General features: G+C 40.8%; 4 non-coding genes across 4 annotated transcripts; all 4 read left to right on the top strand.

Moving 5' to 3' along the window:
* Window positions 1-10,934: 10,934 nt before the first annotated feature.
* On the top strand, window positions 10,935-11,117 carry LOC140302681 (U2 spliceosomal RNA). Its single transcript, XR_011915127.1, has one exon. It is a non-coding gene; the product is annotated as a U2 spliceosomal RNA (small nuclear RNA).
* Window positions 11,118-11,528: 411 nt separating this feature from the next.
* On the top strand, window positions 11,529-11,641 carry LOC140302581 (U5 spliceosomal RNA). Its single transcript, XR_011915038.1, has one exon. It is a non-coding gene; the product is annotated as a U5 spliceosomal RNA (small nuclear RNA).
* Window positions 11,642-22,752: 11,111 nt separating this feature from the next.
* LOC140302680 (U2 spliceosomal RNA) lies at window positions 22,753-22,935 on the top strand. The gene has a single exon (XR_011915126.1). It is a non-coding gene; the product is annotated as a U2 spliceosomal RNA (small nuclear RNA).
* A 411-nt stretch (window positions 22,936-23,346) lies between these two features.
* LOC140302631 (U5 spliceosomal RNA) lies at window positions 23,347-23,459 on the top strand. Its single transcript, XR_011915083.1, has one exon. It is a non-coding gene; the product is annotated as a U5 spliceosomal RNA (small nuclear RNA).
* The last annotated feature ends 1,152 nt before the right edge of the window (window positions 23,460-24,611 follow it).

Genomic DNA, 24,611 nt, shown 5'->3' with positions numbered 1-24,611 from the left:
CTTGGAGATAAATGGAGAAAATAATCTCATATACAATAGCTGAGACAAAAAAAAACAAAAAACCTTTGAAGACACGATTAAAACAACATTTAGAACATACAATAAGCTTAAAAGGAGTGACAAAGCTGCGACTGCGAAGGCATAGAAGTCTAATTAAAAACAGGAGCAGTAGGACAGACTTTTCTGAAATCTGAGTAAGCTCTGGGAATCAAATTTAGATAATGATCAGACTTGGCCTTTCTTATTTCTGCTGTACCTTTAGTTCTAAGCTTCCTAAAAGCAAGGCAATGACCCGGGTCCCTCATATGCCCAGCTAGCATCCAAGGTTTATTTATTTTTTAAGTAAAGAAGACAGTTCTGACGAAAGCCAGGGACTAGACCTGTTCTAAGTTCTATACTTTTTAAAAGGGGCGTGTTTATCAACTATGGAATTAGAAGATTTACAAAAATGGTCAAGTGCTAGATCTTCATCTGGGATTTTAACAGTGTCATGAGTATAACTATTCAACAGATCAGTTAAAAAAAAATCCTGCTCATGGAGATGTTTCAGGATCTGGATACCAAGCGTGGACCTAATGTTTTCATTTTTGCAATTCTGATACAGGCTATTGAGCAGTGATAACTAACACCAAGTTCAGATACTGCGGATTTTCTACCTTTGATTTGTTAAGATTGAGCCAATCAGGGACAACCTTGAAGGATCTCTTAAGATTGGTTTTGTAGGATCAGTAATTACCTGAGAAAGGTTGATATTGGTACACACCTTTTTTAAATGATCAGAGGCAGAGTTCAACTTGTTTAAATTAAAATTGCCACACAGAGATTGGGTTTAGGCCACATGCACACAGAATGACATCAACAAATATAAGAAATATTAAACATTTACACATAGATTTTTGAATACATGTAGAGGAATGATACTTTGAAATGTGCTCATTGCGGAGTTATGATCAGTTGAGTAATGAACTATTCTGGGAAAGAGGTTCTATTCCCAGCATCATGATGGACACTCCTGATATAGAAGGTTTCGCTAACGCATTGGAATTGTTGTACTATTTTCATATGCATGTGCAATGAAGAATTGCTTGCTGCTGATAAATGCAAAGAAGAACAGCTTACACATAGATGCTCACATATAGGCTGCTGAATGCAATGAAGACCTGCTTATCCAGTAAAGTTCAATGTCAATGTGTAATATTCAATTAGGATTTGCAAAACAGTGAAGTTAAACAATGAATGGGTCCATAGTCGGTATGACAAGACTAAAGGAATATTTACCTGGGTGTACGTTCAAACAGAGATGAGAAAATTGCGATAAATAATTGTTTGTTTGTTTGTTAGTATGTATATGAATGTTATGTGTATAAACTGTGTTGAGTTGTAGTTACTCAGTAGTGTCTCAGTGAAACAACCGACGGGGGAAGCCTTGCGGTGACAACAAAAGCAGTGTTTTACTGATCAGTCAAGTTGCTCCAGTGTACTCCATACAAACCGGTTGGTTACTGAAGGGATAGAAAATGGGGAATACTTGTTTTAAAGCAAACAAGGAATTAGATGGGAAAAATACATGTTTTAACGGGACCCAGACAATATTAAATACTCAGACAGATGGGAGAAGAAGTGTAGTTTTGTAGGAAATCACAAAATTATTACATAAAATTAGTGAAATCAATTGAAGAATGCCTTTCTGAAGAGCTGTTTACCACAGATGAGCAGCTTTGCGACCAAGCACATTGTAGATCGCTTTACTGCCAAAATGATCTAATTTAATGGATTGGTTTAGACATGCATAACAGCATTTTAAGAACAAAGAGAGAAACAAAAAGGGACAACGCTTCATGGTGGAAGGTGATGTATAAATAACTGTGTATATGATGAAGGAGAGACCATTTGAGCACCACAGCCATTTCGCAGCACAGGGACAGCAGTCCAAGTTAAAGGATCTCCCACGTGGTATCACCTGTCACACTGTGTCAAGGCATCAAAAGAAGAAAAAATCACCAAACCCAAAGAGACGAAGACTCCGGTGAACGAAGAGAGAGGACTGACAAACCAGAAATACAAAAGGATGCTCGATATCAAGATCCAAAAGAAGAGGCTAACAATGCCACGAACACTTACGATGCTGGGAATGATGCCAGCAATGAACAGAGAAGAAGATTCAGTGTCATCAATCTGCAACACGTGCCTCTAATGAGGGGGTGAATATAGAATCCTCAACGATTACAACGTCTCTGGGAACTGTGACAACAACAAGGTTTAAACCATTTTGATATATATTGTAACCTATTGGCAAAGGAATAGTGCTGAAAATTAGGTAAATCTAATCCACCACTGTCCTTGGTCTTCTGTAGGGTTTTTAAACTAAGGGTTTGTTTTTCCACAGAAATTTGGAGATGCATGAATCTAGTGACTTAAACCAAGTAGCAGATGGTTTTATGGGGATCATTGAGAACAAATAGTTAACTTTTGGTAGTATCATCATTTTAATGGTTGTAACTCTCCCCATAAGTGATATAGGTAAGGATTTCCAACGAGAGAGCTCGTCCTCTATTCTCTTTAATAATTGCACATAATTTAGCTTTGTTAGCTCTGAGAGCCTGGAGGAAATGTTTATGCCTAAATATCTAATATTTCCTGACTGTAAAGTGATCGCAGGTATATTCTGGACCCTACAGTTAATGGGCAGAACTGTGGTCTTAGACCAGTTGATAGAGTAGTCACAAAGTGCAGAGAATTTATTTATGAGTGTGATCGTGTGAGTGAGAGACGTCTGTGAGTTCTGAAGGAAAAGTAATACATCATCAGCATAAAGACTTATTTTATGCTCAATATTTTGGGGTTGGATGCCTTTAATATTTCTATCTTGTCTTATAGCAGCTGCTAAAGTTTTGATGAAAATAGCAAAAAGTGAGGGAGAAAGTTGGTAACCCTGTCTTGTACCTCTCTGCAGACTGAAGCTTGGAGAAGTTTGATCATTTGTCCTGACACTTGCATTTGTGGAGCTATATAATATCCTTATCCAGTTGATGAAGTGTGACACAAACCCGAATTTGTTTAATGTTGCGAATAAAAATTTCCAGTTCACTCCATCAAATGCTTTTTCTGCATCTAGAGAGTCGATTATGGTTTCCAAGTTGTTGATGGTAGAATAGTCTATGAGAAAAAGCGGGTGAGAAAAGGTGCGAATGTCCAACCATACATGATCAAAAGCAGGAGTTGATGTGTTCGGCTACAAGAAGGTTTGAATGCCCGACCATAGTTTGTAAAAAGCGGGTAAGAAAAGGTTCGAATGCCTGAACATACACCATCAAAAGAGGGAGTGGAGGTGTTCCGCTGTAAGGTGTGAATGTCTGACCGTAGTTGGTAAAAAGCGGGTAAGAAAAGGTTAAAATATCCGACTGTACACAATCAATAGCGGGAGCGGAGTTTTTCGGCTAAAAGAAGGTGTGAAAGTCCGAACATGGTTTGTAAAAAGCGGGTAAGAAAAGGTTTGAATGCCCGAATATACACCATCAAAAGCGGGAGCGGAGTTGTTCAGCTAAGAGAAGGTGTGAACGTCCAGCCATAATTATTCACAAATGGGTAACAAAAAGTAGTATTGCCAGACCATACATGATCAAAACAGGGAGCGGAGGTGGTTCAGCTGCAAAAAGGTGTGAATGTTCGACTAAAGTTTGTAAAAAGCGGGTATGACAAGGTGCGAATGCCCGACAATGTATGATCAAAAGAGGGAGTGGAGGTGTTCAGCTGCAAGAAGGTCTGAATGTCCACCCATAATTCCAGAAAAATGGGTAAAAAAAAAGTGCGAATGCCCAACCATACATCATCAAAAGCAGGAGTGGATGTGTTCGGCTACAAGAAGGTGTGAACGTCAAACCAAAGTTTGTAAAAAGCAGTTAAGAAAAGGTGAGAATATCCAACCAAACATAATCAAAAGCGGGAGCAGAGCTGTTCAACTGCAAGTAGGTGTGAATGTCAGATCATAATTTGCAAAAAGCTGATGAGAAAGGGTGAGAATGCCCGACTATACACCATCAAATGCGGGAGCGGAGTTGTTCCGCTGTGAGTAGGTGTGAATCTCCGACCATAATTGCTGAAAAATGTGTTAGAAAAGGTAAGAATGCCGGTCCATACATCATCAAAAGCGAGAGAGGTGGTGTTCGGCTGCAAGTAGGTGTGAATGTCCGACTAAAGTTCAAATATATTAACAAAAGCGGGAGGAGAGGTCTTCGGATGAGAGTGGTTGAGAATTTCCATCCATAATCTATAAAATGCGGGGGAAAAAAAAGTGTGATAGAACACTAAAAGGTGGAGCGGAAGTGTTCGGCTGCAAGAAGGTGTGAATGTCCGACTATATTTGGTGAAAAGCAGGTGAAGCAAGATCTGAATGCCCAACCTTACATCATCAAAAGCGAGATCAGAGGTGTTTGGCTGCAAGAAGGCCATAGTTTGCCAAAAGCAGGTAAGGTGCGAATGACCGACTAAATATCAACAAAAATGGGGGCGGAGGTCTTCGGATGCAAGTGGGTGTGAATATCCCACCATACAAGTATGGTGGAGAGGAAGCTGTGAATGGCCGACAATAGTAAAAAGCGTTTGAGAAAAGGTGCAAATGTCAAACCATACATGATTAAAACAGGGAGCGGAGGTGTTTGGCTGCGACAAGGTGTGAATGTCCACCCATAATTAATGAAAAGCAGGCAACAAGTAGGTTCGAATGCCCAAACATACATCATCAAAAGCAGGAGTGGATGTGTTCGGCTACATAAGGTTTGAATGTCCGACCATAGTTTGTAAACAGCGGGTAAGAAAAGGTTCGAATGCCCGAACATATACCATTAAATGAGGGAGCGGAGGTGTTCCGCTGTAAGAAGGTGTGAATGTCCACCAATAATTCCTGAAAAATGGTTAAAAAAAAGGTGGGAATGCCCAACCATACATCATCAAAAGCAGGAGTGGATGTGTTCGTCTACAAGAAGGTGTGAATGTCCGACTATATTTGGTGAAAAGCAGGTGAAGCAAGATCTGAATGCCCAACCTTACATCATCAAAAGCGAGATCAGAGGTGTTTGGCTGCAAGAAGGCCATAGTTTGCCAAAAGCGGGTATGGTGCGAATGACCGACTAAATATCAACAAAAGTGGGGGCGGAGGTCTTCGGATGCAAGTGGGTGTGAATATCCCACCATACAAGTATGCTGGAGAGGAAGCTGTGAATGGCCGACCATAGTTTGCAAAAAGCGCGTGAGAAATGGTGCAAATGTCCAACCATACATGATCAAAACAGGGAGCGGAGGTGTTTGGCTGCGACAAGGTGTGAATGTCCACCCATAATTAATGAAAAGCGGGCAACAAGTAGGTTCGAATGCCCAACCATACATCATCAAAAGCAGGAGTGGATGTGTTCGGCTACAAGAAGGTTTGAATGTCCGAGCATAGTTTGTAAAAAACGGTTAAGAAAAGGTTCGAATGCCCGAACATACACCATCAAAAGAGGGAGCGGAGGTGTTCCGCTGTAATGTCCGAATGTGTGAATGTCCGACAATAGTTGGTAAAAAGCGGGTAAGAAAAGGTTAAAATACCCGACTGTACACAATCAATAGCGGGAGCGGAGTTGTTCGGCTACTAAAAGGTGTGAAAGTCCGACCATGTTTTGTAAAAAGCGGGTAAGAAAAGGTGCGAATGCCTGACAATGTATGATCAAAAGAGGGAGCGGAGGTGTTCAGCTGCAAGATGGTCTGAATGTCCATCGATAATTGCTAGAAAACTGAAAGAAAATTTTCGAATATCAAACCGCACATGATCATAAGCGGGAGAGGAGGTGATCCGCTGTAAGAAGGTGTGAATGTCCGACCATAGTTGGTAAAAAGCGGGTAAGAAAAGGTTAAAATACCCGACTGTACACAATCAAAAGAGGGAGCGGAGTTGTTCAGCTAAGAGAATGTGTGAAAGTCCGACCATGGTTTGTAAAAAGCGGGTAAGAAAAGGTTCGTATGCCCGAATATACACAATCAAAAGCAGGAGTGGATGTGTTTGGCTACAAGAAGGTGTGAACGTCCAACCAAAGTTTGTAAAAAGCAGTTAAGAAAAGGTGCGAATATCCAATCAAACATAATCAAAAGCGGGAGCAGAGCTGTTCAACTGCAAGTAGGTGTGAATGTCAGATCATAATTTGCAAAAAGCTGATGAGAAAGGGTGAGAATGCCCGACTATACACCATCAAATGCGGGAGCGGAGTTGTTCGGCTGTGAGTAGGTGTGAATCTCCGACCATGATTGCTGAAAAATGTGTTATAAAAGGTAAGAATGCCGGTCCATACATCATCAAAAGCGAGAGAGGTGGTGTTCGGCTGCAAGTAGGTGTGAATGTCCAGCCATAATTACTCACAAACGGGTAAGAAAAGGTAGTATTGCCAGACCATACATGATCAAAACAGGGAAGCGGAGGTGGTTCAGCTGCAAGAAGGTGTGAATGTCCGACTAAAGTTCAAATATATTAACAAAAGCGGGAGGAGAGGTCTTCGGATGAGAGTGGTTGAGAATTTCCAACCATAATCTATGAAATGCGGTTAAAAAAAAGGTGTGATAGAACACTAAAAGGTGTAGCGGAAGTATTCGGCTGCAAGAAGGTGTGAATGTCCGACTATATTTGGTGAAAAGCAGGTGAAGCAAGGTCTGAATGCCCAACCTTACATCATCAAAAGCGAGATCAGAGGTGTTTGGCTGCAAGAAGGTCATAGTTTGCCATAAGCGGGTAAGGTGCGAATGACCGACTAAATATAAACAAAAGTGGGGCCGGAGGTCTTCGGATTTAAGTGGGTGTGAATATCCCACCATACAAGTATGGTGGAGAGGAAGCTGTGAATGGCCGACCATAGTTTGCAAAAAGCGGATGAGAAAAGGTGCAAATGTCTAACCATACATGATCAAAACAGGGAGCGGAGGTGTTTGGCTGCGACAAGGTGTGAATGTCCACCCATAATTAATGAAAAGCGGGCAACAAGTAGGTTCTAATGCCCATCCATACATCATCAAAAGCAGGAGTGGATGTGTTCGGCTACAAGGTTTGAATGTCCGAGCATAGTTTGTAAAAAACGGGTAAGAAAAGGTTTGAATGCCCGAACATACACCATCAAAAGAGGGAGCGGAGGTGTTCCGCTGTAAGAAGGTGTGAATGTCCGACCATAGTTGGTAAAAAGCGGGTAAGAAAATGTTAAAATACCCGACTGTACACAATCAATAGAAGGGGGGGAATTGTTCGGCTACAAGAAGGTGTGAAAGTCCGACCATGGTTTGTAAAAAGCGGGTAAGAAAACGTTTGAATGCCCGAATATATACCATCAAAAGCGGAAGCGGAGGTGTTCGGCTGCAAGAAGGTGTGAACGTCCGACCAAAGTTTGTAAAAAGCAGTTAAGAAAAGGTTCGAATATCCAACCAAACATAATCAAAAGCGGGAGCAGAGCTGTTAGACTGCAAGTAGGTGTGAATGTCCAGCCATAATTACTCACAAACGGGTAAGAAAAGTTAGTATTGCCAGACCATAGATAATCAAAACAGGGAGCGGAGATGGTTCAGCTGCAAGGTGTGAATGTCTGACTATAATTTGTAAAAAGCGGGTAAGAAAAGGTAAGAAAGCCTTTCAGAGATGTTCGGCTGGTATTTATCAATGTCTAGATAGATTTCAACAAAAAACAACGTTGTATTTTGCAGTAAAAGAAAGAGCAACACTAATGGTTCAGAAATCTGAGAAAAAGCTTTTCGTGAGTTCTGCATGATTTGCGATTTTGCTTATAAAATGCATTCCTTCACTCAAACTATGTTAAAATTGTTTTGTCCTTCATATTTACCATGTCTAGAAAGATTTAAACAAAAAAACAACGTTGTTCTTTGCAGTAGAAGAAAGAGCAACACTGAAGAATCAGGAATCTGAGAATAAGCTTATTTTCATATGTTCTGCATGATTTGAGATTTTATGTATAAAATTAATTCCTTCACTCAAACCAAGTGAAAACTGCTTTGTCCTTCATATTTATCAATGTCTAGATCGACTTCAACAAAGAAAAACATTGTATTTTGCAGTAGAAGAAAGTGCTACACTGAAGGACGAGGAATCCGAGAATAAGCTTCTTTTCATACGTTCTGCATGATTTGGGATTTTATGTATAAAATTAATTCCTTCACTCAAACTATGTTAAAACTGCTTTGTCCTTCATATTGATCAATGTTTAGAAAGATTTAAACAAAAAAATAACACTGGACTTTGCAGTAAAAGAAAGAGCAAATCTAAAGTTTCAGGAATCCGAGAATAAGCTTACTTTCATGAGTTCTGCACGATTTTGGATTTTATCTATAAAATGAATTCCTTCACTCAAACCAAGTGGAAACTGCTTTGTCCTTCATATTTATCAATGTCTAGATCGACTTCAACAAAGAACAACATTGGATTTTGCAGTATAGGAAAGTGCAACACCGGAGGATCAGGAATCCGAGAATAAGCTTATTTTCATACGTTCTGCATGATTTGGGAATTTATGAATAAAATGAATTCCTTCACTCAATCCGAGTTAAAACTGCTTTGTCCTTCATATTTATCAATGTCTAGATCGACTTCAACAAAAAAAAACATTGTATTTTGCAGTAGAAGAAAGTGCAACACTGAAGGACGAGGAATCCGAGAATAAGCTTCTTTTCATACGTTCTACATGATTTGGGATTTTATGTATAAAATGAATTCCTTCACTCAAACCAAGTGGAAACTGCTTTGTCCTTCATATTTATCAATGTCTAGATCGACTTCAACAAAGAACAACATTGGATTTTGCAGTATAGGAAAGTGCAACACTGGAGGATCAGGAATCCGAGAATAAGCTTATTTTCATACGTTCTGCATGATTTGGGATTTTATGAATAAAATGAATTCCTTCACTCAATCCAAGTTAAAACTGCTTTGTCCTTCATATTTATCAATGTCTAGATCGACTTCAACAAAAAAAAAACATTGTATTTTGCAGTAGAAGAAAGTGCAACACTGAAGGACGAGGAATCCGAGAATAAGCTTCTTTTCATACGTTCTACATGATTTGGGATTTTATGTATAAAATGAATTCCTTCACTCAAACCAAGTGGAAACTGCTTTGTCCTTCATATTTATCAATGTCTAAATCGATTTCAACAAAGAACAACGTTGTATTTTGCAGTATAGGAAATTGCAACACTGGAGGTTTAGGAATCCGAAAATAAGCTTCTTTTCATACGTTCTGCATGATTTGGGATTTTATGTATAAAATGAATTCTTTCACTCAAACCAAGTGGAAACTGCTTTGTCCTTCATATTTATCAATGTCTAGATCGATTTCAACAAAGAAAAACGTTGAGGACATTCACACCTACTTGCAGTCGAACAGCTCTGCTCCCGCTTTTGATTATGTTTGGTTGGATATTCGAACCTTTTCTTAACTGCTTTTTACAACCTTTGGTCGGACGTTCACACCTTCTTGCAGCCGAACACCTCCGCTTCCGCTTTTGATGGTGTATATTCGGGCATACGAACCTTTTCTTACCCGCTTTTTACAAACCATGGTCGGACTTTCACACCTTCTCTTAGCTGAACAACTCCGCTCCCTCTTTTAATTGTGTACAGTCGGGTATTTTAACCTTTTCTTACCCGCTTTTTACCAACTATGGTCGGACATTCACACCTTCTTACAGCGGAACACCTCCGCTCCCTCTTTTGATGGTGTATGTTCGGGCATTGGCACCTTTTCTTACCCGCTTTTTACAAACTATGCTCGGACATTCAAACCTTCTTGCAGCTGAACACCTCCACTCCTGCTTATGATCATGTGCGGTTTGATTTTCGAAAAATTTCTTTAATTTTCTCTAGCAATTATTGAAGGACATTCAGACCTTCTTGCAGCTGAACACCTCCACTCCCTCTTTTGATCATACATTGTCGGGCATTCGCACCTTATCTTACCCGCTTTTTACAAACTTTAGTCGAACATTCACACCTTTTTGCAGCTGAACCACCTCCGCTCCCTGTTTTGATCATGTATGGTCTGGCAATACTACCTTTTCTTACCCATTTGTGAGTAATTATGGCTGGACATTCCCACCTACTTGCAGCCGAACACCACCTCTCCCGCTTTTGATGATGTATAGTCGGGCATTCTCACCCTTTCTCATCAACTTTTTGCAAATTATGATCTGACATTCACACCTACTTACAGTCGAACAGCTCTGCTCCCGCTTATGATTATGTTTGGATGGATATTCAAACCTTTTCTTAACTGCTTTTTAGAAACTTTGGTCGGGCGTTCACACCTTCTTGCAGCCGAACACCTCCGCTTCCGCATTTCATGGTGTATAGTCGGGCATTCTCACCCTTTCTCATCAGCTTTTTACAAATTATGGTCGGACATTCACACCTACTTGCAGCCGAATACTTCCGCTCCACCTTTTAGTGATGTATGGTTGGCATTTGCACCTTTTCTTACCTTCTTTTTATACTGATTGCTGAAGATTAAGTTGTTCTTTCTAAAACTACAAAATTTTTTTAATTGTTCAAACTCGATTTGAAGTGGATAAATAAGGAGGACAAACGGTTTTAAGTCAGGCTGATAGAAGGAATTAATTTTATAGCAAAATCTGTATTTCGTCATATGTCGAGAGATGCTTATTGCTGAAGAAGTTTTTTCTCATTCTACAAAGTACAACGTTGTATCAGTTAAGTCTGGCCTGGGTAAAACACTGATGGGTATTTCTGACATGCAATCATGAGGCTTTCCATCTGTGGGGTAGGTAGCAGTGTGGATGGATTAAGTGTAGCACATCTCTCGACAACAAGGTGTGGCTGTGAAAGAAGAACAGTTATGTAGGAGAGATGTCTGGTAAAGATATTTTGTTAAGTAACCATATCACAGCCACTGTATGAGGTACCTTAAGTGTTAATGGGTGAAATAACACCATAAAGACTCAGTTTAATATCTGATATGTCCTCTATACGAGGACTACATATTAAATGGATTTTTAGCAATAGGAGTTGAAAAAGGAGCTTGCTCCGTTCACTCCAAGCATCGACCCGGTACTGCAGTGCCACTGGGAACGGTGCGCTCTTCTCTGCTCTTGTGCAAAAGCAAACAGCGGTGCAGGATGGAAGTTTCAGGGAGCCCAAGATGAAACTTTCTTTTAATCTGCTGAGAAAAGAGAGTGAATGCGAAGTGGACTTTAACACGACTCTGGGAGCGAGCCGATTGCGGGCTAACCGGGAGAATTGCTTGAAAGAAACGCGACACCGAATGAGCGGTCAGAACAAAGCCTCAATACGGTGTTCCCGTGGTGTTTGTGGCTGCCTTGTCTTTTGCACAGAGTAAAAGACAAGGCAGCCATCGAATAGGGCCCGATTGTTCCTACTTGGTCAGCCGAGGAGCAAGGGGGGGGAGCAAGCGTCTCAACCAAGCAAAGCTCACCATGGGAAACGTGGCTATGCCAACTAGCCTGATGCCCTGCTCCCGCAGTGATGGATAATCGTACTCTGGTTTCTCTTCATAACGTACAAGTCTTTCGCCTTTTACTAAACACTTCCGTGGAGAGCAGCACTAATGAGTTGTTTCTAATTTTGGCAGGCTTTACCTTTGCGGGTGAAGCCCTTTCTGTCTGTGAAAAAGAAATCTTGTTACTGTGCAGAGTGACTTCTCTGAGTAGAGTTGCCTTACTTGTTGCGACTGTGCCGATGTTGTTTGAATGGTGCTCGCTGGAGCGTGCGGGAGTGCAAAGTTATGCCATTTAAGGGCTGAAGAGTGCTCAGTGCAGCGGGTGGGCGGAGGTGCAAAGTGACACTCTGGCCACCTATGGCCATAAAAAGAACACCGCTACAAGTGCGCATTGTGCCAGGAAGGGCCCTCGGACGTGAACCAGTGGACAGTTATTGCTTCTCTGCCTTCTGCTATTGCTTGGACCTTTTTTTCGTGTGACTCCGGCTCCTTCGTCCGAGTGAGCACAGAGGCGATGCTTCTTTGTGGCTGCGTCCTTGGCCTGCAGCCTCTTGGGCTGTTGCTACTGCCATCTGGATCACAGCCACGGTGGGAATCTGCTTGTGCCTTCTTACCAGCAAGTTTCTTGAGGTCCATATGGCGTCTTTGATGGCGGCCAGGGAGAGCCACCTTTTGACAAATTCCTCTTTCCTGAGGTTCTGATTTTGACACACCCCATAAAGCACCAGTTGTTCTGACAGGACCTCTCTTGCTGGTAAGTACGGGAAATTTAAGGAGTCGGCTGTTGCCCACAAGTCCACAGCAGCACTGCACTCCCAGAAGAAATGCCTCACCGTCTCAGGCGCGCCACAACCTTGACGGGGGCAGTTGGCCGTCGCCGACATACCCCTGGAGTGCATGACCTGACTGGGAGAATCTCGTGAGCCACCATCCATGACAAATCCCAAAGTCTGTTCAGAAGAGCTGAAAGGTTCACACTGCGCCAAACTGTTGAGGGCTCGCCAAGAGTGAGCCCACGCACTGGACTCACTGGGGCCTGCTCCTGCACAACAGAGAGCAAAGATCGATGGCACGTTAAAACTTGTACATCTTCTTGTTCTAAATTAAAATGGTTTAAAAATGTCTTTATAAAAGCATAACTTTTTGTTAGATTAAAAGACACAGGTACTTTCAGGTCTGATGGTAAAAGTCGTAATCTTCTCATGTAGGCCCCCATCCAGAATCTTGCCATTGCAGCTGCCGCTGGGTTATTGGATGGGTTAATTGCACACTTTAATTGGACAGAGGTAAAGAGACTTCCTAAAAACAAATACAGATCTGGTACTGCTTTCCCTCCCTTCACTTTTGGCTTCTTCAGTACTTCCCTCCTCAACCTTTCCCATTTGGAGTTCCATAAAAAATAAAAGATGGATCGTTCCAGGTCTAAAATAATTTCTTTTTAGAATAAGTAAATGAATAAAGTTTTGTCTAGCAGGTCAAATATGTGCAAAATACAATCAACAGGGCAATCTAAGACCAAAACGAAGATAATTCCCTAAGCCAGTGTATCTTTTTCAACATATTTGTTTGGATTTCATTATTTCATTATTGTGTAGATTTCATTGAACTAAATTAATGTTAAGGGAAACGATTCTGCTCAGTGACAACAGAGGTTTTTACCAAATGGACTGAAATATTTCCATGTGCACAAGCCGATGCACTCTCAGTAGCAAAAGCACGGGTAAAATAAATCATTTCTAGATTTGAAATTCCTGAAAAGATCTTCAGTGATAATTTGACACACTGTGTAAACAACGTCATCTCACTGATGGCAAAGAACTTAAAATAGACCTTAGAAACGATTGTGCATATCATCCACAATCAGCAGGTTTCGTGGAGAGACACAATGGAATAATTAAGTCAAGACTGAAAAAAATCATGGAAGAAATGGGAAATATTGGGTTTACTGTTTACCATCCTAAAAATGCATCCTCCAACTAGCACAAGATGAACTCCATTTGAGAAAAGGTATGGAAGACCATTTGTACTCCCACAGTCAAAACACAGTCATCAACTGACATGATGAAGAAAAAAAGAAAAAGAGAAGAAACCTTAGCAGTATACAAATATTAACAAGTAGAGAGATCTCTTCTGTTTAGTCTGTTCCAGGTGAACGGGTCAAGGAATCTCTGAAGACAGTAAAACCCGGGGACTGGATCATCATCAAAGTGATAAAGAAAAAGAACTGGTCCAGCCCAATGGGGGGAAGGTCCATTTCAGGTACTACTTACATCACCCACAGCAGCTGAAGGACTTCTTGGATTCACTTATCACATTGTACCACGACCTTCAGAAGTAGGGAAAGATTATTTACCCACCACTGTTTTCTGAGGCAAAAGTCTGACTACAAAGGGGAATTCTCTCAACAGGAGGGGGTTCATCTCAACCTCAGTGAAGAAAACAACGGCTAACATGAGAACATAGGGTGTGACTAAAATAACCATACAGAGTACCACCACTGTCCCCTTGACATAGAAAGTGCCACACTAGTAATAACATTTATTTAAACTTGGAGATAAATGGAGAAAATAATCTCATATACAATAGCTGAGACAAAAAAAAACAAAAAACTTTTGAAGACACGATTAAAACAACATTTAGAACATACAATAAGCTTAAAAGGAGTGACAAAGCTGCGACTGCGAAGGCATAGAAGTCTAATTAAAAACAGGAGCAGTAGGACAGACTTTTCTGAAATCTGAGTAAGCTCTGGGAATAAAATTTAGATAATGATCAGACTTGGCCTTTCTTATTTCTGCTGTACCTTTATTTCTAAGCTTCCTAAAAGCAAGGCAATGACCCGGGTCCCTCATATGCCCAGCTAGCATCCAAGGTTTATTTATTTTTTAAGTAAAGAAGACAGTTCTGACGAAAGCCAGGGACTAGACCTGTTCTAAGTTCTATACTTTTTAAAAGGGGCGTGTTTATCAACTATGGAATTAGAAGATTTACAAAAATGGTCAAGTGCTAGATCTTCATCTGGGATTTTAACAGTGTCATGAGTATAACTATTCAACAGATCAGTTAAAAAAAAATCCTGCTCATGGAGATGTTTCAGGATCTGGATACCAAGCGTGGACCTAATGTTTTCATTTTTGCAATTCTGATACAGGCTATTGAGCAGTGATAACTAACACCAAGTTCAGATACTGCAGATTTTCTACCTTTGATTTGTTAAGATTGAGCCAATCAGGGACAACCTTGAAGGATCTCTTAAGATTGGTTTTGTAGGATCAGTAATTACCTGAGAAAGGTTGATATTGGTACACACCTTTTTTAAATGATCAGAGGCAGAGTTCAACTTGTTTAAATTAAAATTGCCACACAGAGATTGGGTTTAGGCCACATGCACACAGAATGACATCAACAAATATAAGAAATATTAAACATTTACACATAGATTTTTGAATACATGTAGAGGAATGATACTTTGAAATGTGCTCATTGCGGAGTTATGATGAGTTGAGTAATGAACTATTCTGGGAAAGAGGTTCTATTCCCAGCATCATGATGGACACTCCTGATATAGAAGGTTTCGCTAACGCATTGGAATTGTTGTACTATTTTCATATGCATGTGCAATGAAGAATTGCTTGCTGCTGATAAATGCAAAGAAGAACAGCTTACACATAGATGCTCACATATAGGCTGCTGAATGCAACGAAGACCTGCTTATCCAGTAAAGTTCAATGTCAATGTGTAATATTCAATTAGGATTTGCAAAACAGTGAAGTTAAACAATGAATGGGTCCATAGTCGGTATGACAAGACTAAAGGAATATTTACCTGGGTGTACGTTCAAACAGAGATGAGAAAATTGCGATAAATAATTGTTTGTTTGTTTGTTAGTATGTATATGAATGTTATGTGTATAAACTGTGTTGAGTTGTAGTTACTCAGTAGTGTCTCAGTGAAACAACCGACGGGGGAAGCCTTGCGGTGACAACAAAAGCAGTGTTTTACTGATCAGTCAAGTTGCTCCAGTGTACTCCATACAAACTGGTTGGTTACTGAAGGGATAGAAAATGGGGAATACTTGTTTTAAAGCAAACAAGGAATTAGATGGGAAAAATACATGTTTTAACGGGACCCAGACAATATTAAATACTCAGACAGATGGGAGAAGAAGTGTAGTTTTGTAGGAAATCACAAAATTATTACATAAAATTAGTGAAATCAATTGAAGAATGCCTTTCTGAAGAGCTGTTTACCACAGATGAGCAGCTTTGCGACCAAGCACATTGTAGATCGCTTTACTGCCAAAATGATCTAATTTAATGGATTGGTTTAGACATGCATAACAGCATTTTAAGAACAAAGAGAGAAACAAAAAGGGACAACGCTTCATGGTGGAAGGTGATGTATAAATAACTGTGTATATGATGAAGGAGAGACCATTTGAGCACCACAGCCATTTCGCAGCACAGGGACAGCAGTCCAAGTTAAAGGATCTCCCACGTGGTATCACCTGTCACACTGTGTCAAGGCATCAAAAGAAGAAAAAATCACCAAACTCAAGGACAAAGAGACGAAGACTCCGGTGAACGAAGAGAGAGGACTGACAAACCAGAAATACAAAAGGATGCTCGATATCAAGATCCAAAAGAAGAGGCTAACAATGGCCACGAACACTTACGATGCTGGGAATGATGCCAGCAATGAACAGAGAAGAAGATTCAGTGTCATCAATCTGCAACACGTGCCTCTAATGAGGGGGTGAATATAGAATCCTCAACGATTACAACGTCTCTGGGAACTGTGACAACAACAAGGTTTAAACCATTTTGATATATATTGTAACCTATTGGCAAAGGACTAGTGCTGAAAATGAGGTAAATCTAATCCACCACTGTCCTTGGTCTTCTGTAGGGTTTTTAAACTAAGGGTTTGTTTTTCCACAGAAATTTGGAGATGCATGAATCTAGTGACTTAAACCAAGTAGCAGATGGTTTTATGGGGATCATTGAGAACAAATAGTTAACTTTTGGTAGTATCATCATTTTAATGGTTGTAACTCTCCCCATAAGTGATATAGGTAAGGACTTCCAACGAGAGAGCTCGTCCTCTATTCTCTTTAATAATTGCACATAATTTAGCTTTGTTAGCTCTGAGAGCCTGGAGGAAATGTTTATGCCTAAATATCTAATATTTCCTGACTGTAAAGTGATCGCAGGTATATTCTGGACCCTACAGTTAATGGGCAGAACTGTGGTCTTAGACCAGTTGATAGAGTAGTCACAAAGTGCAGAGAATTTATTTATGAGTGTGATCGTGTGAGTGAGAGACATCTGTGAGTTCTGAAGGAAAAGTAATACATCATCAGCATAAAGACTTATTTTATGCTCAATATTTTGGGGTTGGATGCCTTTAATATTTCTATCTTGTCTGATAGCAGCTGCTAAAGGTTTGATGAAAATAGCAAAAAGTGAGGGAGAAAGTTGGTAACCCTGTCTTGTACCTCTCTGCAGACTGAAGCTTGGAGAAGTTTGATCATTTGTCCTGACACTTGCATTTGGGGAGCTATATAATATCCTTATCCAGTTGATGAAGTGTGACACAAACCCGAATTTGTTTAATGTTGCGAATAAAAATTTCCAGTTCACTCCATCAAATGCTTTTTCTGCATCTAGAGAGGCGATTATGGTTTCCAAGTTGTTGATGGTAGAATAGTCTATGAGAAAAAGCGGGTGAGAAAAGGTGCGAATGTCCAACCATACATGATCAAAAGCAGGAGTTGATGTGTTCGGCTACAAGAAGGTTTGAATGCCCGACCATAGTTTGTAAAAAGCGGGTAAGAAAAGGTTCAAATGCCCGAACATACACCATCAAAAGAGGGAGCGGAGGTGTTCCGCTGTAAGAAGGTGTGAATGTCTGACCGTAGATGGTAAAAAGCGGGTAAGAAAAGGTTAAAATATCCGACTGTACACAATCAATAGCGGGAGAGGAGTTTTTCGGCTAAAAGAAGGTGTGAAAGTCCGACCATGGTTTGTAAAAAGCGGGTAAGAAAAGGTTTGAATGCCCGAATATACACCATCAAAAGCGGAAGCGGAGGTGTTCGGCTGCAAGAAGGTGTGAACGTCCGACCAAAGTTTGTAAAACGCAGTTAAGAAAAGGTTCGAATATCCAACCAAACATAATCAAAAGCGGGAGCAGAGCTGTTCAACTGCAAGTAGGTGTGAATGTCAGATCATAATTTGCAAAAAGCTGATGAGAAAGGGTGAGAATGCCCGACTATACACCATCAAATGCGGGAGCGGAGTTGTTCGGCTGTGAGTAGGTGTGAATCTCCGACCATAATTGCTGAAAAATGTGTTATAAAAGGTAAGAATGCCGGTCCACACATCATCAAAAGCGAGAGAGGTGGTGTTCGGCTGCAAGTAGGTGTGAATGTCCGACTAAAGTTCAAATATATTAACAAAAGCGGGAGGAGAGGTCTTCGGATGAGAGTGGTTGAGAATTTCCAACCATAATCTATAAAATGCGGGGGAAAAAAAAGTGTGATAGAACACTAAAAGGTGGAGCGGAAGTGTTCGGCTGCAAGAAGGTGTGAATGTCCGACTATATTTCGTGAAAAGCAGGTGAAGCAAGGTCTGAATGCCCAACCTTACATCATCAAAAGCGAGATCAGAGGTGTTTGGCTGCAAGAAGGCCATAGTTTTGCCATAAGCGGGTAAGGTGCGAATGACCGACTAAATATAAACAAAAGTTGGGGCGGAGGACTTCGGATGCAAGTGGGTGTGAATATCTCACCATACAAGTATGGTGGAGAGGAAGCTGTGAATGGCCGACCATAGTTTGCGAAAAGCGGGTGAGAAAAGGTGCAAATGTCCAACCATACATGATTAAAACAGGGAGCGGAGGTGTTTGGCTGCGACAAGGTGTGAATGTCCACCCATAATTAATGAAAAGCGGGCAACAAGTAGGTTCAAATGCCCAACCATACATCATCAAAAGCAGGAGTGGATCTCTTCGGCTACAAGAAGGTTTGAATGTCCGAGCATAGTTTGTAGAAAACGGGTAAGAAAAGGTTCGAATGCCCGAACTTACACCATCAAAAGAGGGAGCGGAGGTGTTCCGCTGTAAGACGGTGTGAATGTCCGACCATAGTTGGTAAAAAGCGGGTAAGAAAAGGTTAAAATACCCGACTGTACACAATCAATAGAAGGGGGGGAATTGTTCGGCTACAAGAAGGTGTGAAAGTCCGACCATGGTTTGTAAAAAGCAGTTAAGAAAAGGTTCCAATATCCAACCAAACATAATCAATAGCGGGAGCAGAGCTGTTCGACTGCAAGTAGGTGTGAATGTCCACAACGTTGTTCTTTGTTGAAATCGATCTAGACATTGATAAATATGAAGGACAAAGCAGTTTCCACTTGGTTTGAGTGAAGGAATTCATTTTATAAAGAAAGAGCAAATCTAAAGTTTCAGGAATCCGAGAATAAGCTTACTTTCATGAGTTCTGCACGATTTGGGATTTTATCTATAAAATGAATTCCTTCACTCAAACTATGTTAAAACGGCTTTTACCTTCATATTTATCAATGACTAGATAGATTTAAACAAAAAAACAACATTGGACTGTGCAGTAAAAGAAAGAACAAATCAAAAGGTGCCGGAATCCGAGAATAAGCTTATTTTCATGAGTTCTGCACGATTTCGGATTTTACTATAAAATGAATTCCTTCACTCAAACTATGTTAAAATTGCTTTTAACTTCATATTTATCAATGTCTAGATCGACTTCAACAAAGAAGAACATTGGATTTTGCAATAGAAGAAAGTGCAACAGTGAAGGACGAGGAATCCAAGAATAAGCTTGTTTTCATACGTTCTGCATGATTTGGGATTTTATGTATAAAATGAATTCCTTCACTCAAACTATGTTAAAACTGCTTTGTCCTTCATATTTATCAATGTTTAGAAAGATTTAAACAAAAAAAACAATATTGTACTTTGCAGTAAAAGAAAGAGCAAATCTAAAGTTTCAGGAATCCGAGAATAAGCTTACTTTCATGAGTTCTGCACGATTTGGGATTTTATCTATAAAATGAATTCCTTCACTCAAACTATGTTAAAACGGCTTTTACCTTCATATTTAACAATGACTAGATAGATTTAAACAAAAAAACAACATTGGACTGTGCAGTAAAAGAAAGAACAAATCAAAAGGTGCAGGAATCCGAGAATAAGCTTATTTTCATGAGTTCTGCACGATTTCGGATTTTACTATAAAATGAATTCCTTCACTAAAACTATGTTAAAATTGCTTTTAACTTCATATTTATCAATGTCTAGATCGACTTCAACAAAGAAGAACATTGGATTTTGCAATAGAAGAAAGAGCAACACTGAAGAATCAGGAATCCGAGAATAAGCTTCTTTTCAGACGTTCTGCATGATTTGGGATTTTATGTATAAAATGAATTCCTTCACTCAAACCAAGTGGAAACTGCTTTGTCCTTCATATTTATCAATGTCTAAATCGATTTCAACAAAGAACAACATTGTATTTTGCAGTATAGTAAATTGCAACACTGGAGGTTTAGGAATCCGAGAATAAGCTTCTTTTGATACGTTCTGCATGATTTGGGATTTTATGTATAAAATGAATTCCTTCACTCAAACCAAGTTAAAATTGCTTTGTCCTTCATATTTATCAATGTCTAGATCGACTTCAACAAAGAAAAACATTGTATTTTGCAGTAGAAGAAAGTGCAACACTGAAGGACGAGGAATCCGAGAATAAGCTTCTTTTCATACGTTCTGCACGATTTGGGATTTTATGTATAAAATGAATTCCTTCACTCAAACCAAGTGGAAACTGCTTTGTCCTTCATATTTATCAATGTCTGGATCGATTTCAACAAAGAAAAACGTTGAGGACATTCACACCTACTTGCAGTCGAACAGCTCTGCTCCCGCTTTTGATTATGTTTGGTTGGATATTCGAACATTTTCTTAACTGCTTTTTACAAACTTTGGTCGGACATTCACACCTTCTTGCAGCCGAACACCTCCGCTTCCGCTTTTGATGGTATATATTCGGGCATTCGAACCTTTTCTTACCCGTTTTTTGCAAACTATGGTCGGCCATTCACAGCTTCCTCTCCACCATACTTGTATGGTGGGATATTCACACCCACTTTTTTTCACCGCATTTCATAGATTATGGTTGGAAATTCTCAACCACTCTCATCCGTAGACCTCTCCTCCCGCTTTTGTTAATATATTTGAACTTTAGTTGGACATTCACACCTTCTTGCAGCTGAACCACCTCCGCTTCCCTGTTTTGATCATGTATGGTCTGGCAATACTACCTTTTCTCACCCGTTTGTGAGTAATTATGGCTGGACATTCACACCTACTTGCAGCCGAACACCACCTCTCTCGCTTTTGATGATGGATGGACCGGCATTCTTACCTTTTCTAACACATTTTTCAACAATTATGGTCGGAGATTCACACCTTCTCACAGCCGAACAACTCCGCTCCCGCATTTGATGGTGTATAGTCAGGAATTCTCACCTTTTCTCATCAGCTTTTTGCAATTTATGATCTGACATTCACACCTACTTGCAGTCGAACAGCTCTGCTCCCGCTTTTGATTATGTTTGGTTGGATATTCGAACCTTTTCTTAACTGCTTTTTACAACCTTTGGTCGGACGTTCACACCTTCTTGCAGCCGAACACCTCCGCTTCCGCTTTTGATGGTGTATATTCGGGCATACGAACGTTTTCTTACCCGCTTTTTACAAACCATGGTCGGACTTTCACACCTTCTCTTAGCTGAACAACTCCGCTCCCTCTTTTAATTGTGTACAGTCGGGTATTTTAACCTTTTCTTACCCGCTTTTTACCAACTATGGTCGGACATTCACACCTTCTTACAGCGGAACACCTCCGCTCCCTCTTTTGATGGTGTATGTTCGGGCATTGGCACCTTTTCTTACCCGCTTTTTACAAACTATGCTCGGACATTCAAACCTTCTTGCAGCTGAACACCTCCACTCCTGCTTATGATCATGTGCGGTTTGATTTTCGAAAAATTTCTTTAATTTTCTCTAGCAATTATTGAAGGACATTCAGACCTTCTTGCAGCTGAACACCTCCACTCCCTCTTTTGATCATACATTGTCGGGCATTCGCACCTTATCTTACCCGCTTTTTACAAACTTTAGTCGAACATTCACACCTTTTTGCAGCTGAACCACCTCCGCTCCCTGTTTTGATCATGTATGGTCTGGCAATACTACCTTTTCTTACCCATTTGTGAGTAATTATGGCTGGACATTCCCACCTACTTGCAGCCGAACACCACCTCTCCCGCTTTTGATGATGTATCGACCGGCATTCTTACCTTTTATAATACATTTTTCAGCAATTATGGTCGGAGATTCACACCTACTCACAGCCGAACAACTCCGCTCCCGCATTTGATGATGTATAGTCAGGCATTCTCACCCTTTCTCATCAGCTTTTTGCAAATTATGATCTGACATTCACACCTACTTACAGTTGAACAGCTCTGCTCCCGCTTATGATTATGTTTGGATGGATATTCAAACCTTTTCTTAACTGCTTTTTAGAAACTTTGGTTGGGCGTTCACACCTTCTTGCAGCCGAACACCTCCGCTTCCGCATTTCATGGTGTATAGTCGGGCATTCTCACCCTTTCTCATCAGCTTTTTACAAATTATGGTCGGACATTCACACCTACTTGCAGCCGAATACTTCCGCTCCACCTTTTAGTGATGTATGGTTGGCATTTGCACCTTTTCTTACCTTCTTTTTATACTGATTGCTGAAGATTAAGTTGTTCTTTCTAAAACTACAAAATTTTTTTAATTGTTCAAACTCGATTTGAAGTGGATAAATAAGGAGGACAAACGGTTTTAAGTCAGGCTGATAGAAGGAATTAATTTTATAGCAAAATCTGTATTTCGTCATATGTCGAGAGATGCTTATTGCTGAAGAAGTTTTTTCTCATTCTACAAAGTACAACGTTGTATCAGTTAAGTCTGGCCTGGGTAAAACACTGATGGGTATTTCTGACATGCAATCATGAGGCTTTCCATCTGTGGGGTAGGTAGCAGTGTGGATGGATTAAGTGTAGCACATCTCTCGACAACAAGGTGTGGCTGTGAAAGAAGAACAGTTATGTAGGAGAGATGTCTGGTAAAGATATTTTGTTAAGTAACCATATCACAGCCACTGTATGAGGTACCTTAAGTGTTAATGGGTGAAATAACACCATAAAGACTCAGTTTAATATCTGATATGTCCTCTATACGAGGACTACATATTAAATGGATTTTTAGCAATAGGAGTTGAAAAAGGAGCTTGCTCCGTTCACTCCAAGCATCGACCCGGTACTGCAGTGCCACTGGGAACGGTGCGCTCTTCTCTGCTCTTGTGCAAAAGCAAACAGCGGTGCAGGATGGAAGTTTCAGGGAGCCCAAGATGAAACTTTCTTTTAATCTGCTGAGAAAAGAGAGTGAATGCGAAGTGGACTTTAACACGACTCTGGGAGCGAGCCGATTGCGGGCTAACCGGGAGAATTGCTTGAAAGAAACGCGACACCGAATGAGCGGTCAGAACAAAGCCTCAATACGGTGTTCCCGTGGTGTTTGTGGCTGCCTTGTCTTTTGCACAGAGTAAAAGACAAGGCAGCCATCGAATAGGGCCCGATTGTTCCTACTTGGTCAGCCGAGGAGCAAGGGGGGGGAGCAAGCGTCTCAACCAAGCAAAGCTCACCATGGGGAAGGTGGCTATGCCAACTAGCCTGATGCCCTGCTCCCGCAGTGATGGATAATCGTACTCTGGTTTCTCTTCATAACGTACAAGTCTTTCGCCTTTTACTAAACATTTCCGTGGAGAGCAGCACTAATGAGTTGTTTCTAATTTTGGCAGGCTTTACCTTTGCGGGTGAAGCCCTTTCTGTCTGTGAAAAAGAAATCTTGTTACTGTGCAGAGTGACTTCTCTGAGTAGAGTTGCCTTACTTGTTGCGACTGTGCCGATGTTGCTTGATTGGTGCTCGCTGGAGCGTGCGGGAGTGCAAAGTTATGCTATTTAAGGGCTGAAGAGTGCTCAGTGCAGCGGGTGGGCGGAGGTGCAAAGTGACACTCTGGCCACCTATGGCCATAAAAAGAACACCGCTACAAGTGCGCATTGTGCCAGGAAGGGCCCTCGGACGTGAACCAGTGGACAGTTATTGCTTCTCTGCCTTCTGCTATTGCTTGGACCTTTTTTTCGTGTGACTCCGGCTCCTTCGTCCGAGTGAGCACAGAGGCGATGCTTCTTTGTGGCTGCGTCCTTGGCCTGCAGCCTCTTGGGCTGTTGCTACTGCCATCTGGATCACAGCCACGGGGGGAATCTGCTTGTGCCTTCTTACCAGCAAGTATCTTGAGGTCCATATGGCGTCTTTGATGGCGGCCAGGGTGAGCCACCTTTTGACAAATGAGATTAACCAAGTTAAAATTGCTTTGTCCTTCATATTTATCAATGTCTAGATCGACTTCAACAAAGAAAAACATTGTATTTTGCAGTAGAAGAAAGTGCAACACTGAAGGACGAGGAATCCGAGAATAAGCTTCTTTTCATACGTTCTGCACGATTTGGGATTTTATGTATAAAATGAATTCCTTCACTCAAACCAAGTGGAAACTGCTTTGTCCTTCATATTTATCAATGTCTAGATCGATTTCAACAAAGAAAAACGTTGAGGACATTCACACCTACTTGCAGTCGAACAGCTCTGCTCCCGCTTTTGATTATGTTTGGTTGGATATTCGAACCTTTTCTTAACTGCTTTTTACAAACTTTGGTCGGACATTCACACCTTCTTGCAGCCGAACACCTCCGCTTCCGCTTTTGATGGTATATATTCGGGCATTCGAACCTTTTCTTACCCGTTTTTTGCAAACTATGGTCGGCCATTCACAGCTTCCTCTCCACCATACTTGTATGGTGGGATATTCACACCCACTTTTTTTCACCGCATTTCATAGATTATGGTTGGAAATTCTCAACCACTCTCATCCGTAGACCTCTCCTCCCGCTTTTGTTAATATATTTGAAC

Source organism: Leuresthes tenuis, unplaced genomic scaffold, assembly GCF_036924035.1.
Source record: "Leuresthes tenuis unplaced genomic scaffold, fLeuTen1.0.hap1 SCAF_2, whole genome shotgun sequence".
NCBI lineage: Eukaryota > Metazoa > Chordata > Actinopteri > Atheriniformes > Atherinopsidae > Leuresthes > Leuresthes tenuis.
The sequence above is the reverse complement of the archived record's forward strand: the minus strand, read 5'-3'. Positions and strand labels throughout refer to the sequence as shown.